This window comes from Panthera leo, chromosome E2, assembly GCF_018350215.1.
Source record: "Panthera leo isolate Ple1 chromosome E2, P.leo_Ple1_pat1.1, whole genome shotgun sequence".
Taxonomy (NCBI): Eukaryota; Metazoa; Chordata; class Mammalia; order Carnivora; family Felidae; genus Panthera; species Panthera leo.
Window position 1 is genome coordinate 47,801,219 of NC_056693.1, and position 17,268 is coordinate 47,818,486.

Genomic DNA, 17,268 nt, shown 5'->3' on the forward strand with positions numbered 1-17,268 from the left:
ACTATCTTCATTTAATCCTCGTACTAAACACGGGGTCAATGTAGTAGCTGGCTTTCAAGATGGCTCCTGGTGAGCCTCCCTTCCTGGTGATCACGTCCTTGTGTGGCTTCTCCCACACTGAATGAGGATGATTGGTGCTGCATAAATGATGGTGTGTGACTTCTGGGTCACAAAGGACATTGCAGCCTCTCCCTTGGTCTCTTGGGTTGCTTGCTCTGAAGGTCATCATGCCATGAGGACACTTAAGCAGCCCTTTAGAGGGACCCATGAGGAGAGGAATTGAGGTGTCCCCCCGAGAGCCAGGACCATCTTGCTAGCTGTGTGAGTGAGCCATCTTGGAAGTGCATTTTTCCAACCTTAGGTAAGCCTTCAGATAGCTACAGCCCTTGCTGCCAGCTTTGACTGCAAACTCCTAAGAGAGCCTAAGCCAGAATCACCTACACCAGCGTCTTTCAAATTCTTGAATCACAGAAACTGTGAGAAATGACAAAATGTTTTGTGTTGTTTCTAACTGCTAAGTTTTGGAGCAATTTGTTACATGGTAATAGATAACTTATTAGAGTAGGCTCACTACCCTTATCTCCGTTCTACAGATGAGAAAATAGAGGCTTTGGAAGATTAAAACCCAGGTCTGATGACTCCAAAACCTTTGGCCTTAACAAAAACAGAATACTTCTTCAGGATTTTGGTTTATTACTCCTGACAATACCTGAGAGGAAAAAAATTATTTTTCAAAACTATGGGAAAACATCTTTAGTCTGTCAACCTATATATTTAGTTAAATGTGTTAGAGGCATGTGGGCTACTGCAATGCACGAATAAACATGAAAGACAGTGTTTGGCACAGAAGTTCTTTGAGATTTGTTTTCATCTTACATGTTGCTCACAGGGGAGAAAAGATTTTAACTTGTTCTAAGATTTAAACTGGGAGCCCATATGCCAATTTTTTGTCTGGCTCTCCACAAAGGAGGGACTTGGGGATGGAAGGAGAAGGCAAGAATAAAAATACAAGGCAATAAGTCTTTGAGACATTTAAGATGAAGGGAAAGCAAGAAGAGATGGACGGAAATGAGGAATGGGGGACGGTTATGATGATCATGATGGTTGTTTATGTGGCATGTACATGTCCCCACAGGGTCTGGGGGGCATTCTAATATATGTCATGAAATTCTGCTTTCCCAGACAGCAACCCCTTCGACATTTGAACACTTGTAGACTCAGCTCCCTTATGAGTTCTCAGAGGTGAGCAAAACTCAACTTCGTGCAGAAAATGAATTTTGTGCCTAAGAATATCTATCCTATGGGGCACCTGGGTAGCTCAGTCGGTTAGGCACCCAATTCTTGGTTTCAGCTCAGGTCACAATCTCGTGGTTTGTCAGTCGGAGCTCCACATTGGGCTCTGCGCTGACAGTGTGGAGCCTGCTTGGGATTCTCTCTCTCCCTGTCTCTGCCCTGCTCATGCTCTCTCTCCCTCTCAAAACAAACAAACAAACAAACGAACAAACAAACAAACAGACAAACAAACTTTATATATAAAAAAAGAATATCCTAAAACTTTTGTTGTTGTTGTTGTTAGAATCCAAGGCCGAAACTCTATCAGGCAGAGCTTTTTTGCAAACCCCAGCCTGTCTGGTTCTCCCTCCTAGGCATTAGCTGAGAATACCTTTTCTTGTCTTTTCTCTGAAAGAAGATACTGTGACTTAATCTATACTCGAGTACATTGAAACACAGAAGGAGCCCATGGTTAACATTTAAATTAAGGAAAACAAAAGAGGGAAAATAGTTTTTCTGAAAAAATATTTTAGTCTCATGAAAATTTCTCTTTTAATATGTGCTATTTAATATTAAGTTAAATTCAACAAATATTAACTGAGCCTTTTTTCTTTGCATTTGCACATACTCCCTACAGTCAAGCTTATATTTTGGAGGTAGAAATAGCTTTGTAAGCAAATAACTGGATTACATTCAATAATAGAGGCATATGCAAAGGACAGAGTGATTGACACTCTTTGTTTGCATTAGGGAAAGACTTACTTTTCAGGACCTTTGCGATGGGTTTTATGGGATAAATAGAAGTTTGCTAGGCAGATGTGGATCGGGAAGTGAGAAGAAAGAATGAGTTTATACAAGCATATAGAGGTATGAAATAGCCAGGCACATTTGGGGACTGTGGAAAGTCATTTATATGGATTAATTAATTAATTTTCGCACATTTATTAAACAAACATATGTATGAGGCAGTGTACTGGACACTGAGAACACAGTGATGGAAAAGACAAAGTTTCTGTTCTTGAGGAACTTATAGTCTATTGGCAGAGGGAGTTGAATAAATAACCATGATAGTGGTGAGCATGAGATCATAAAGAAGGGGTAACCTTGCAGGGTCAGAGAAGGCTTTCTGAAAAAGGTGACATCTGAGTCCAGAAAGAGGAATGGGCGTTAGCAGGGGTGGGGGTGTGGAAGGAAAGGCATTCCAGGTGGCACTATGAGTCTAGAGGTGTGTGAGCATTTGAGATTGCGAACTGTGAGTTGAGCATAAAGCACAAGATGAGCAAGTTCCTGGGATGTTTGTCATGCTAAGGTGCTTACAGAATATTCTGGACTGAAGGCTTTTAGGCTGGGAAATGATATGACTGCATTTTCTGTTTAGATTTTTAAAAAATGTTTATTTATTTTTGACAGAGAGAGAGAGACAGAGCATGAGCGGGGAAGGGCAGAGAGAGAGGGAGACACAGAATCCAAAGCAGGCTCCAGGCTCTGAGCTGTCAGCACAGAGCCCATGCATTTTCCCTTTAGAAAGGTCACTGTGGCTTCAGTACAGAGAATGGCTAGAAAATGGGGGTATTGTGAGGATATGATGCTGGAGTTAGGGAGGTCAGCTAAGAGGTTGTTCTGGTCACCTGGGCAAGACATGAGGGTTACAATAATAAAGGAGGGCCACTGGGATGGAAAGGAGGAGATGGATTTGTGAGATATCCAGAAGGTCGAGGCAGAATAACCTCATGATTAAGAGTGTGGTGAGGATGTGGAGAAATGGGAACCCTCTTACACTGTTGGTAAGAATGCAAACTGGTGCAGCCGCTCTGGAAAACAGTGTGGAGATTCCTCAAAAAATTAAAAATAGATGTGCCCTATGACCCAGCAGTAGCACTACTAGGAATTTACCCAAGGGATACAGGAGTGCTGATGCATAGGGGCATTTGCACCCCAATGTTTATAGTAGCACTCTCAACAATAGCCAAATTATGGAAAGAGCCTAAATGTCCATCAACTGATGAATGGATAGAGAAATTGTGGTTTATATACACAATGGAGTACTACGTGGCAATGAGAAAGAATGAAACATGGCCTTTTGTAGCAACATGGATGGAACTGGAAAGTGTGATGCTAAGTGAAATAAGTCATACAGAGAAAGACAGGTATCAAATGTTTTCACTCTTATGTGGATCCTGAAAAACTTAACAGAAGACCATGGGGGAGGGGAAGGGAAAAAAAAGGTTAGAGAGGGAGGGAGCCAAACCATCAGAGACTCTTAAAAACTGAGAACAAACTGAGGGTTGAGGGGGTGGGAGGGAGGGGAGGGTGGGTGATGGGCATTGAGGAGGGCATCTGTTGGGATGAGCACTGGGTGTTGTATGGAAACTAATTTGACAATAAATTCATATTAAAAAAAAAAAGAGTGTGGACTCTGGAACTAGAGTGAGTGGCTCTCCTCCCAGCTCTAGCCTTTACCAGTATGGAAACGGGAGCAGTTTGTATACCTTCCCTGTGCCTTTGGTTTTGTTTGTTTGTTTGTTTTCTTTGTTTTGTTTTGTTTTTCAATCTGTGATTTGGGGAAAATAATAGCACCTCCACCGATAGTTGTTGTGATTAAATCGACTGATGCATATAATGTTTGGAACACTGGTTCCTAGTATGTGTTCAATAAACAGTTATTATATGATTGATTGGAGGAGATGACACCTGAATTTTTGATGTGGGCAAATGTGTGAATGAATAGTGGTTCCATTCACAGAGGAATGCAGGAGAGAGCAGGTCTCAGGAGCATGTTGGGCTTGAGGTGGCTGAGGACACCCAGGTGGAGACACCTTGTGTGCAGTGCGATCAGTGGAGTGGAGCTCAGAGGGATCTGGATAGTGTGAATCCTCTAGAACTGCAGGAGGGCACGACATAGAGGGACACTTGGAATGGCTGCTGGGAAGACATCTGACAAGGGCAACAGGACGGCAGGTGTACGGGGGGCCCAGTGGAAGCTGGAGACTGAATGTGCAGTGACGTTCAGGCAGAGAAAGATAGATACCATATGTTTTCACCCATATGTGGGTCATGAGAAACTCAACAGAACCAGGGGGGGAGGGGGAGGGGGAAAAAAGTTACAGAGAGGGAAGGAGGCAAACGATTAAGAGACTCTTAAATACTGAGAACAAACTGATGGTTGATGGGGGGTGGGGGAGAGGGGAAAGTGGGCGTTGGGCATTGAGGAGGGCACCTGTTGGGATGAGCACTGGGTGTTGTATGGAAACCAATTTGACAATAAATTATATTTAATAAAACCATATGCAGACCATGGATGCTGAAAACTGGACAATGCTGGTAAATGGATCAATCAAAGTAGATCTAAAACAATGGAAAAAAATATGTGCTGTTCATGAATTAAGAGACTCCATATAATAAACATGTCAGTTCTCCCTAACAAAAATGTGCAGTGACATGATCTGCGCTCCTGTACAGTTTTCTCCAACAGTCCTCCCAGCCTGGGGTAGGAGGGAAGAGCAGCTGAACTGACCCAGGGTTGGGGTTTCACTGGCTGAGACAGCAAGACCTGCAGTCAAGATGTTGACAGTACTGCTCAGAGATTGGGCTGGGGTCCGCTGTGAGATGTGGGCTACAGAGGCAAGAGTGAAGACATGAGAAGGGTCGAGGAGGCAGGAGTTGAGGGGGACTCTCAGACTATTGGCTTGAGGAACAGATGGTGAAAACCAAGATGATGAGAAATAGAGGAAGAGAAAGAACAAGGAGTGTGCATGTGAGTGTACATGTTCACACGTGCATGTGCATGCTGGGTATACAGGGGAATGGAGGGTGGAAAAAGATATATTGGGTATTTAATTAAAATAGAATTCCAGGAGTTTGTGTTCATTTATTTTTTATTTTTATTTGTATTTTTTTAATATATGAAATTTATTGTCAAATTGGTTTCCATACAACACCCAGTGCCCATCCCAAAAGATGCCCTCTTCAATGCCCATCACCTACCCTCCCCTCCCTCCCACCCTCCATCAACCCTCAGTTTGTTCTCAGTTTTTAAGACTCTCTTATGCTTTGGCTCCCTCCCACTCTAACCTTTTTTTTTTTTTCCTTCCCCTCCCCCATGGTCTTCTGTTAAGTTTCTCAGGATCCACATAAGAGTGAAAACATATGGTATCTGTCTTTCTCTGTATGGCTTATTTCACTTAGCATCACACTCTCCAGTTCCATCCACGTTGCTACAAAAGGCCATATTTCATACTGTCTCATTGCCACGTGGTACTCCATTGTGTATATAAACCACAATTTCTTTATCCATTCATCAGTTGATGGACATTTAGGCTTTTTCCACAATTTGGCTATTGTTGAGAGTACTGCTGTAAACATTGGGGTACAAGTAGCCCTATGCATCAGTACTCCTGTATCCCTTGGGTAAATTCCTAGCAGTGCTACTGCTGGGTCATAGGGCACATCTATTTTTAATTTTTTGAGGAATCTCCACACTTTTCCAGAGCGGCTGCACCAGTTTACATTCCCAACAACAGTGCAAGAGGGTTCCCATTTCTCCACATCCTCACCAGCATCTATAGTCTCCTGATTTGTTCATTTTGGCCAGTCTGACTGGCGTGAGGTGATATCTGAGTGTGGTTTTGATTTGTATTTCCCTGATGAGGAGTGACGTTGAACATCTTTTCATGTGCCCGTTGGCCATCTGGATGTCTTCTTTAGAGAAGTGTCTATTCATGTTTTCTGCCCATTTCTTCACTGGATTATTTGTTTTTCGGGTGTGGAGTTTGGTGAGCTCTTTATAGATTTTGGATACTAGCCCTTTGTCCGCTATGTCATTTGCAAATATCTTTTCCCATTCCGTGGGTTGCCTTTTAGTTTTGTTGATTGTTTCCTTTGCTGTGCAGAAGCTTTTTATCTTCATGAGGTCCCAAGAGTTCATTTTTGCTTTTCATTCCCTTGCCTTTGGGGATGTGTCGAGTAAGAGATTGCTACGGCTGAGGTCAGAGAGGTCTTTTCCTGCTTTCTCCTCTAGGGTTTTGATAGTTTCCTGTCTCACATTCAGGTCCTTTATCCATTTTGAGTTTGTTTTTGTGAATGGTGTAAGAAAGGGGTCTAGTTTCATTCTTCTGCATTTTGCTGTCCAGTTCTCCCAGCACCATTTGTTAAAGAGACTGTCTTTTTTCCATTGGATATTCTTTCCTAGTTTGTCAAAGATTAGTTGGCCATACTTTTGTGGGTCTAGTTCTGGGGTTTCTATTCTATTCCATTGGTCTATGTGTCTGTTTTTGTGCCAATACCATGCTGTCTTGATGATGACAGCTTTGTAGTAGAGGCTAAAGTCTGGGATTGTGATGCCTCCCGCTTTGGTCTTCTTCAAAATTACTTTGGCTATTCGGGGCCTTTTGTGGTTCCATATGAATTTTAGGATTGCTCGTTCTAGCTTCGAGAAGAATGCTGGTGCAATTTTGATTGGGATTGCATTGAATGTGTAGATAGCCTTGGGTAGTATTGACATTTTAACAATATTTATTCTTCCAACCCACAAGCATGGAATGTTTTTCCATTTCTTTATATCTTCTTCAATTTCCTTCCTAAGCTTTCTATAGTTTTCAGCATACAGATATTTTACATCTTTGGTTAGATTTATTCCTAGGTGTTTTATGCTTCTTGGTGCAATTGTGAATGGGATCAGTTTCTTTATTTGTCTTTCTGTTACTTCGTTATTAGTGTATAAGAATGCAACTGATTTCAGTACTTTGATTTTGTATCCTGCAACTTTGCTGAATTCATGTATCAGTTCTAGCAGACTTTTGGTGGAGTCTGTTGGGTTTTCCACGTATAATATCATGTCATCTGCAAAAAGTGAAAGCTTGACTTCATCTTTGCCAATTTTGATGCCTTTGATTTCCTTTTTTTGTCTGATTGCTGATGCTAGAACATCCAGCACTATGTTAAACAACAGCGGTGAGAGTGGGCATCCCTGTCGTGTTCCTGATCTCAGGGAAAAAGCTCCCAGTTTTTCCCCGTTGAGGATGATGTTAGCTGTGGGCTTTTCATAAATGGCTTTTATGATCTTTAAGTATGTTCCTTCTATCCCGACTTTCTCAGGGGTTTTTATTAAGAAAGTGTACTATTTTGTCAAAGGCCTTTTCTGCATCGATTGACAGGATCATATGGTTCTTCTCTTTTTTTTGTTAATGTGATGTATCACGTTGATTGATTTGTGAATGTTGAACCAGCCCTGCATCCCAGGAATGAATCCCACTTGATCATGGTGAATAATTCTTTTTATATGCCGTTGAATTCGAATTGCTAGTATCTTATTGAGAATTTTTGCATCCATATTCATCAGGGATATTGGCCTGTAGTTCTCTTTTTTTACTGGGTCTCTGTCTGGTTTAGGAATCAAAGTAATACTGGCTTCATAGAATGAGTCTGGAAGTTTTCCTTCCCTATTTTCTGGAATAGCTTGAGAAGGGTAGGTATTATCTCTGCTCTAAATGTGTGGTAGAATTCCCCTGGGAAGCCATCTGGTCCTGGACTCTTATTTGTTGGGACATTTTTGATAACCGATTCAATTTCTTCACTGGTTATGGGTCTGTTCAAGCTTTCTACTTCCTTCTGTTTGAGTTTTGGAAGTGTGTGGGTGTTTAGGAATTTGTCCATTTCTTCCAGGTTGTCCAGTTTGTTGGCATATAATTTTTCATAGTATTCTCTGATAACTGCTTGTATTTCTGAGGGATTGGTTGTAATCATTCCATTTTCATTCATGATTTTATCTATTTGGGTCATCTCCCTTTTCTTTTTGAGAAGCCTGGCTAGAGGTTTATCAATTTTGTGTATTTTTTCAAAAAACCAACTCTTGGTTTCTTTGATCTGCTCTACAGTTTTTTAGATTCTATATTGTTTATTTCTGCTCTGATCTTTATTATTTCTCTTCTTCTGCTGGGTTTGGGGTGTCTTTGCTGTTCTGCTTCTATTTCCTTTAGGTGTGGTGTTAGATTTTGTGTTTGGGATTTTTCTTGTTTCTTGAGATAGGCCTGGATTGTGATGTATTTTCCTCTCAGGACTGCCTTCGCTGCATCCCAAAGCGTTTGGATTGTTGTATTTTCATTTTCGTTTGTTTCCATATATTTTTTTAATTTCTTCTCTAATTGCCTGGTTGACCCATTCATTCTTTAGTAGGGTGTTCTTTAACCTCCATGCTTTTGGAGGTTTTCCAGACTTTTTCCTGTGGTTGATTTCAAGCTTCATAGCATTGTGGTCCAAAAGTATGCATGGTATGATCTCAATTCTTGTATACTTATGAAGCGCTGTTTTGTGACCCAGTATGTGATCTGTCTTGGAGAATGTTCCATGTGCACTCGAGAAGAAAGTATATTCTGTTGCTTTGGAATGCAGAGTTCTAAATATATCTGTCAAGTCCATCTGATCCAATGTATCATTCAGGGCCCTTGTTTCTTAATTGACCATGTGTCTAGATCATCTATCTATTGTTGTGAGTGGGGTATTAAAGTCCCCTGCAATGACCACATTCTTGTCAATAAGGTTGCTTATGTTTGTGATTAATTGTTTTATATATTTGGGGGCTCCCGTATTTGGCGCATAGACATTTATAATTGTTAGTTCTTCTTGATGAATAGATCCTGTAATTATTCTAATGCCCTTCTTTATCTCTTGTTACAGCCTTTAAAGTCTAGTTTGTCTGATATAAGTATGGTTACTCCAGCTTTCTTCTGACTTCCAGTAGCATGATAAATAGTTCTCCATCCCCTTACTTTCAATCTGAAAGTGTCCTCAGGTCTAAAGTGGTCTCTTGTAGACAGAAAATAGATCTGTCTTGTTTTTTTTATCCATTCTGATACCCTGTGTCTTTTGGTTGGCGCATTTAGTCCATTTACATTCAGTGTTATTATGGAAAGATATGGGTTTAGAGTCATTGTGATGTCTGTAGGTTTCATGCTTGTAGTGATATCTGGTACTTTGTCTCACAGGATCCCCCTTAGGATCTCTTGTAGGGCTGGTTTAGTGGTGATGAATTCCTTCAGTCTTTGTTAGTTTGGGAAGACCTTTATCTCTCCTTGTGTTTAAATGATAAATTTGCTGGATAGAGGATTCTCAGCTGCATATTTTTTCTGTTCATCATATTGAAGATTTCCTGCCTTTCCTTTCTGGCCTGCCAGGTTTCAGTAGAGAGGTCCGTTCACTAGTCTTATCGGTTTCCCTTTATATGTTAGAGCACATTTATCCCTAGCTGCTTTTAGAATTTTCTCTTTATCCTTGTATTTTGCCAGTTTCACCATGATGTGTCGTGCCGAAGATCGATTCAAGGTACGTCTGAAGGGAGTTCTCTATGCCTCTTGGACTTCAATGCCTTTTGCCTTCCCTAGATCAGGGAAATTCTCAGCTATTATTTCTTCAAGTACACCTTCAGCACCTTTCCCTCTCTTCCTCCTCTGGAATACCAATTATGTGTTGATTATTTCTCTTCAGTGCATCACTTAGTTCTCTAATTTTCCCCTCGTACTCCTGGATTTTTTTATCTCTCTTTTTCTCAGCTTCTTCTTTTTCCATAATTTTATCTTCTAATTCACCTATTCTCTCCTCTACCTCTTCAATCTGAGCTGTGGTCGTCTCCATTTTATTTTGCAGCTCATTAATAGCATTTTTTAGCTCCCCCTGGCTGTTCCTTAGTCCCTTGATCTCTGTAGCAAGAGATTCTCTGCTGTCCTTTATACTGTTTTCAAGCCCAGCGATTAATTTTATGACTATTTTTCTAAATTCACTTTCTGTTATATTGTTTAAATCCTTTTTGATCAGTTCATTAGCTGTCGTTATTTCCTGGAGATTCTTTTGAGGGGAATTCTTCTGTTTCGTCATTTTGGATAGTCTCTGGAGTGGTGAAGAACTGCAGGACACCTCCCCTGTGCTGTCTTGAATAACTTGCGTTTGTGGGTGGGGCCACAATCAGACCTGATGTCTGCCCCCAGTCCACCGCTGGGGCCACAGTCAGACTGGTGTGTGCCTTCTCTTCCCCTCTCCTAGGGGCGGCATTCACTGTGGTGTGGGGTGGTCTGTCTGGGCTACTTGCACACTGCCAGGCTTGTGGTGCTGGGGATCTGGCGTATTAGCTGGGGTCGATCGGCAAGGTGAACAGGGGTGGGAGGAGCAGGCTCAGTTCACTTTTCCTTGGAAGATCCGCTTCCGGAGGGGCCCTGCGGCACAGGGAGGGAGTCAGACCCACTGGACGGATGGATCCACAGAAGCACAGCGTTGGGTGTTTGCACGGTGCAAGCAAGTTCCCTGACAGGAACTGGTTCCCTTTGTGGTTTCGGCTGGGGGATGGGCGAGGGAGATGGCACTGGTGAGCACCTTTGTTCCCTGCCAAGCTGTGCTGTCATCCAGGGCTCAACAACTCTCCCTCCCGTTGTCCTCCAGCCCTCCCGCTCTCCGAGCAGATCTGTTAACTTACAACGTTGTTAACTTACAACGTTCCAGATATTAAGTCCTGCTTGCTGTCCGAACACACTCCCTCCAGCCCCTCCGCTTTTGCAACCCAGACTCGGGGGCTCTGCTTGGCTGGCGGGCTGCCCCTCCCCCCTGGCTCCCTCCCGCCAGTCTGTGTAGTGTGCACTGCCTCTCCACCCTTCCTACCCTCTTCCGTGGGCCTCTCTGTCTACGCTTGTCTCCGGAGAATCCGTTCTGGTAGTCTTCTGGTGATTTTCTGGGCATTTAGGCAGGTGTGGGTGGAATCTAAGTGATCCACAGGATGCGGTGAGCCCAGCATCCTCCTATGCCGCCATCTTCCCCAAAGTTCATTTAAAAAAATAAAAATTTATTATTGGTGCAAACTGAAGATTTGGTGTATATGCCTAGTTGGTGCAGTAAATGCCCTAATAAAAGTGTTATCCAGACCTCCTTAGTTAAAAAGTTCTTTGGTTCATGGCCCCTTTTACCATATTTTTGATCAGAGGAGGATGGTCTTTTAAAGCAGGGTGTTGGGGCATCTGGGTGGCTCAGTCAGGTAAGCATCTGACTCTTGATTTCTGCTCAGGTCATGATCTCAGAGTTGTGAGATCGAGCCCCACATCAGGTTCTGTTCTGACCGTGGAATCTGCTCAAGATTCTCTCGCTCTCCGTCTCTGTCCCTCTCATGCACTCTCTCTCTCTCTCTAAATAAATAAATAAACTTAAAAACATTAAAAAGCAGGGCATTAAGGTGACTGATGGATTACATGAGTCAAGGCATTCCAGGGACATGAATGCATTTGGCCTATTTGTATGGATTCAGTTTTGTGTTAGATATTGGAGCAGCAGGTTAGCTGATTGTCATTTTTAATAACACCCCTGAATATCGACTCTGTCTAATTTACTGGTCAGTGGTTCATTAGAAATTCATAGGCATGCATTAAATACAAGGCAGTATGCATTACAGTCTCTACCTCAAGGAGTCTATGGTCTATTAAGATCAGAATAAGCACACACATAACTATAAAGTAGAAAGTTTTAGGTGTCATAAAAGAGAGAAAAAGTAAGATACTGGAAGGTCAGAGATGTTGAACAGTCACTTCAAGCTGGTAAGATCAAAAACAAATTGCTTTGATAAGGAAATGACATTTGAATCAGGAAGGGATCTGTGCAGAGGTAAAGAAAGGATGTTGCAGACAGAAGGAGCAGTGTGAGCAGATTTTTAGGGAAAAATATCTTAACCCTTGTTGTTAAGGAACTGCAGCAGCATGATCCAAATACTGCAGGCCTGAATTGTAATCATGGTATTAGTGGCCAAAACAGGAAGAAAATAAAAGAAGAAAATGGCCAAGATATTTAAAGCACTTAAGAAATCAGTTATAGAAAGAAATTAGTTTTAATAAAAAAATACCCGAGTCATCAGATTTTAACAAGGTAACTGCTTTGTGTTTTGGTTTGATAGAAATCATTGTATTTCCGTTCTGTTGAAATAGAATGGTCAATTCAAGTTACAGCATAGCTTATGAATTCATCTTTCCATATCTGGGGTAAATCCTCCAGCAGAACATATTTATGCATCAAAGAATAGGCACAATTTTTAAATTTTTTTTTTTCAACGTTTTTTATTTATTTTTGGGACAGAGAGAGACAGAGCATGAACGGGGGAGGGGCAGAGAGAGAGGGAGACACAGAATCGGAAACAGGCTCCAGGCTCTGAGCCATCAGCCCAGAGCCTGACGCGGGGCTCGAACTCACGGACCGCGAGATCGTGACCTGGCTGAAGTCGGACGCTTAACCGACTGCGCCACCCAGGCGCCCCAAAGAATAGGCACAATTTTTAAAGGTTGCCAAAATGAAGTTAGCTGTAGGGTACAAATGCCCACCTTCATAACATCTTCATCAACAATGAGTTTTGCCTGTCTCTCTTTCTTTTTCTTAAAAAACTTTTAAAACAAATTTTATTTTGAAATAACTATAGATTCACAGGAAGTTGCAAAGGAAGCACGGAGAGGTCTCATATATCCTTGACCTCCTATTTCCCTCATGGTAACATCTTATATAACTAGAGCATAATATCACAATCAAAAATTCGTCCTTGGTACAATGTGTGTGTATAGTTCCATGTCAATATATTGCATGTGTAAATATATATAACTTCCACCACAATCAAGTTACAGAAATCCCTTTGTTAGGTTCAGTAATAGCACTAGAAATCGAATGCATAACTTGTAAGAAGTAAAAAACTTCCTATTAGCAAATTTTCTTATTCACTCCAACTCTATAAGCCTTAAGATTTTTGCCTATCATCTAATTTCTTCCCTGTGTCTATTTTATCACCACAGACATCCCCCCGCCACCACCATCTGTAACCTGTGGCAGCCACTAATTTGTCCTTCGTCTCTGTAATTGTGTCATTTGAGAATATCATATAAATGGAATCACACAGTATGCAACCTGTTGGGATTGTCGTCTTTTTCCATTTTCTTTTTGTCCCTGAGATCCATCCAGGTTGTTATCAATCATTTGTTCTTTTTTATTGCGGTACCAAGTACCACTCTTTGTTTCATCATGCCCTGCTGAGGGACATTTAGGTGTGAAAGCTCTTATGAATAATCATGCACAGGATTTTGTACGTATTAATATTTTAATTATGAAAATTTAAAAACGTACACAAAAGTGGAGAGAATGCTATAATCTTCGATGTTTGTCAGTATTCTCCCATTCTTATTTCTTCTGTCTTTCTCCCTCACATACCCACGCACCCATACCTGCATTCCTACCCCCACACACATTTTTTCCTGGAGTATTTAAAAAATATTTTTTAATGTTTATTTATTTTTGAGAGAGAGAGAGAGAAACAGAACACAAGCGGGGAGGGACAGAGAGAGAGGGAGACGCGGAATCTGAAGCGGTCCCCAGGCTCTGAGCGGACAGCACAGAGCCCGATTTGGGGCTCAAAGACACAGACTGTGAGATCATGACCTGAGCCGAAGTCACTCGCTTAACCAACTGAGCCACCCAGGCACCCCTCTTGGAGTATTTTAAAGTAAATTTCAGACATAATTCCCCTTTACCCATAAATGATACATATCTCTAACAGATAAGAATATTCTTTAAAAAAAACCACATCCACGGTACCATTATCCTACAAAAAAACTCAGTAATTATTTTATATCATCTTTTATTCACGTATTTGAATCATCATCCAAACGAGATGTACCTTTGCATTTGGTTGGTTTAAGGCTCTTCTAATTTATAACTGCCCCCCACCCACAACTCTCTGATTTTCTCCCATTTTCCTATAATATTTCCCACATTCTGCACTTAGCTTAATTGTATTCCTCCAGAATATACTTGTTCCTCCATTCCCCGTGTCTCCTACAACCTGCCTGGTAGGTCTAGAGGTGTAGATTTTTGTTAACAGTTCTGCATAGCTGGTGCTGTGTGGTACATCATGTCAGGAGGCACATAATATGTCTGGTTTTCACTCATTTGGTGTTGAGATTGATTCAGAGGGCTCAGGTGTTGTTAGCCTGATTGAGCCATTATAGAGTTCTTCAGCAACATCTTTCCTAATGGTTTTAGCATTGATGATCTTTCGTTTCATTAGGGACTGCATAATGGTCATTTTTTTTCTGTTACTTCTGAGTTTATTAGCTGGAATTGTTCTATGAAGAATCATTTTCCTTCCTCAATCATTTGGTTAACTTGCAGTGCAATTTGAACAAAAAAAGTGCACGACAAATGATTGATTCTTTCCTTTTATTATTTCCAAAATAGTTTTGTGCCTTAGCAACTTCCAAAGGTGACCAATGAGTTTGTTTTTTTTTTTAGTATCATTTGAACTTAGATTTTTAGAGACTTATCCATTGAAGACTTTTAAAAAAAAACATATTCAAATTGTCTTATCTTTGGAGAATGGGAACTCCTTCAAATTACTCTGGGTCCTTCAGACACAACCCCAGTTGCCTTTGATAATGTCCTTGTTCTATGGTAAAATAGAATGTTCCAAGTTCATCGTAAACATTTTATGCCTCAGACCTCAAATTACCCATGTCTCCAAGGAGCAGTGGTTCCTTTTAGTGGGGTATTTAGAGACCACAGTATGTCCTTGGACTATTATTGCTTACCGGGCCTTCATTGTTTCTGAGCTCTTTCATTATGCATGTTATTTAATTTTTTTTAAGTTTATTCATTTATTTTGAGAGAGAGAGAGAGAGAGAGAGAGAAACAGAGAGAGAGAGAGAATAAAGAGAGAATCCCAAGCAGGCTCCATGCTATCAGCATTCAGCCTGATATGGGGCTTGATCCCACAAACCATGAGACCATGACCTAAGCCGAGATCAGGAGTGGGACAATTAACCAACTGAGTCATCCAGGCATCCCAGTAGTCAGGCTATTTAAAAGGAGAAAATAATCACGAACTTACAATTATTTTCAATTTAAATGTAAGATTATAGGATTTATTAATATAAGAACTTTGGTTTTATTTTTTATGAAGCTGAAATGCTTTTGTTCTTAACAAAATTGATTTAATTACATGTTTTAAAAATATTATTACTGGGGTGCCTGGCTGGCTCAGTCAGTAGAGCGTGCAACTCTTGATCTTGGGGTTGTTAGTTCAAGCCTCATTTTGGGGCTAGAGCCAAAGAAAAATATTATTACTAATATTATGACTAACACTAAGACTACAATGAAGATAGTCTAGTCAAAACACTGTATTTTAAGGTCAGTTGGAATAATTGTTTTCTCTTTGTGGTTATGACACCAACTTGATGTACAGCAAGGTTCATTCCTTTTGCTGGTTTTCAGTTTTTAAGAATTGATTTTTAAAATGTTTTTAAATGTATTTTTAACAACTTTATTGAGATTAAACTCACATACCATACAATTTACCCTTAAGGCATATATAGAACTCAGTAGTTTTTAGTATATTCACAAATATGTGCAATCATCACCACAGTCAATTTTAGAACATTTTCATCATCTCAATAAGATATCCCATCCCTTTTAGGTATCACCCTGCCATTCCTTCATTTCTTGTAGCCCTAGGCAACTGCTAATTTACTCTTTCTCTCTAGAGATTTCCCTGTTTTGGACACTTCATGTGCATAGACTCATGCAATATGTGGTCTTTTATAAACTGGCTTATTTTACTGAACATAAAGTTTCTGAGGTTCTCCCATGTCTCTCTGATCCAAGGGGGCACTTCAGCCTCACCTCTGGGCTCTGGGATTTTCACAAAGGTATCTTGAGTATGGATAGTTTCTAGTTGGTTTTTTTTATGAAGTTGGCACCTGTTGCACCATGTTGGTGACATCACTTCCAATATTACTTTGTGTTGTAATAATTATGTGCATTACAGTTAATTTTTTGTGTTTGTCTTTCTATGTTTAGTATGTCTTCTTTGCTTTTTCTAAAATTTCTTTTGGTATTTAGGAAGGTTTACTTTTAGGTTTAGTTTTTTTGGTGTGTATAAAACCCATATAATGCCTACAGTAGTAATTTATTGCTATGTAACAAATTACCCCCAACCAAAGCCATGAATATTAGTTTTCTCCCATTTTCTATGGGTCAGGAATCTAGCTGTGGCTTATTAGCTGGTGCTTCCTCCTCAGTGTCTGTCTTGCATCTCAAATCAAGCTGTTGGCTGGGCCTGTAGTCATTCCAACACAAAAATGGAGATGGCAAATCCACCTTCAAGCTCATTCACATGGTTGTTGGCAGGCCTTGGAAGATCCCCTTCCAGGTTCACTCATGTCATTGCTGGCAGGCTTGGTCCCTCACCACATGGGCTTCTCTATAGGCTTTCTGAGTGTCCTTACAATGTGGCAGCTGATGATCTTACAGGGAGCCAGATAGTACCCAAGATGGAACCACGTCTCTTTATGACTAATCTCAGAAAGTGACACACATTGCTTGTGCCGCATTATATTTGTTAGAATACCAAAGGATAGTCTGCACTCAGGGACAGGGCATTACACAAACACATGAGCGCTTGGAAACAGGTATCATTGACTGCCATTGTACAGGCTTTCTACCATAATTCCTTAAGCTCCTTTATTTTTTAAACTTTTTTAACGTTTATTTTTTGAGAGACAGAGACAGAGTATGAGCGGGGGAGGGGCAGAGAAGGAGGGAGTCACAATTCCAAAACAGGCTCCAGGCTCTGAACTGTCAGCACAGGTCCCGATGTGAGGCTCCAACTCACAAACCGCGAGATCATGACTTGAACCGAAGTGGGTCGCTCAACCCACTGAGTCACCCAGTCGCCCCCCTAAGCTCCTTTATTCTATCTGGTTAAACAGTTTGACTCCTACCTATTACTTACACAATTGTTAATGATCTTAGTCAACTTTTGATTTTATTTCTATTTTTTACTTTTAAAATTGTATTTCTACTTTGTCAGAAAATATGTTTGAATTCTATTTTCTCCTTGTGTCTCCAACTTCATCATTAAAATTAGCTCTACAGTTAAATACATGAAATGTTCATTGTCAGTTCTTTTGCTGAGGTTCCTGGTCACTTTTTGGTTGGCTGAAG

The 17,268-nt window shown here is 40.8% G+C and overlaps 1 protein-coding gene across 14 annotated transcripts in view; it reads left to right on the top strand.

Moving 5' to 3' along the window:
* Positions 1-17,268, top strand: part of HYDIN (HYDIN axonemal central pair apparatus protein) — a 443,605-nt gene that overhangs the window by 77,583 nt on the left and 348,754 nt on the right. The window contains exon 1 of one of the 14 annotated variants that reach the window (XM_042917621.1): positions 242-361. The exons of the other annotated variants lie outside the window; for them this stretch is intronic. The gene's annotated coding sequence lies outside the window, so the exon portion shown is untranslated. Of the gene's footprint in view, positions 1-241; positions 362-17,268 lie in introns of those variants that run through there. 14 annotated transcript variants of the gene reach the window in all.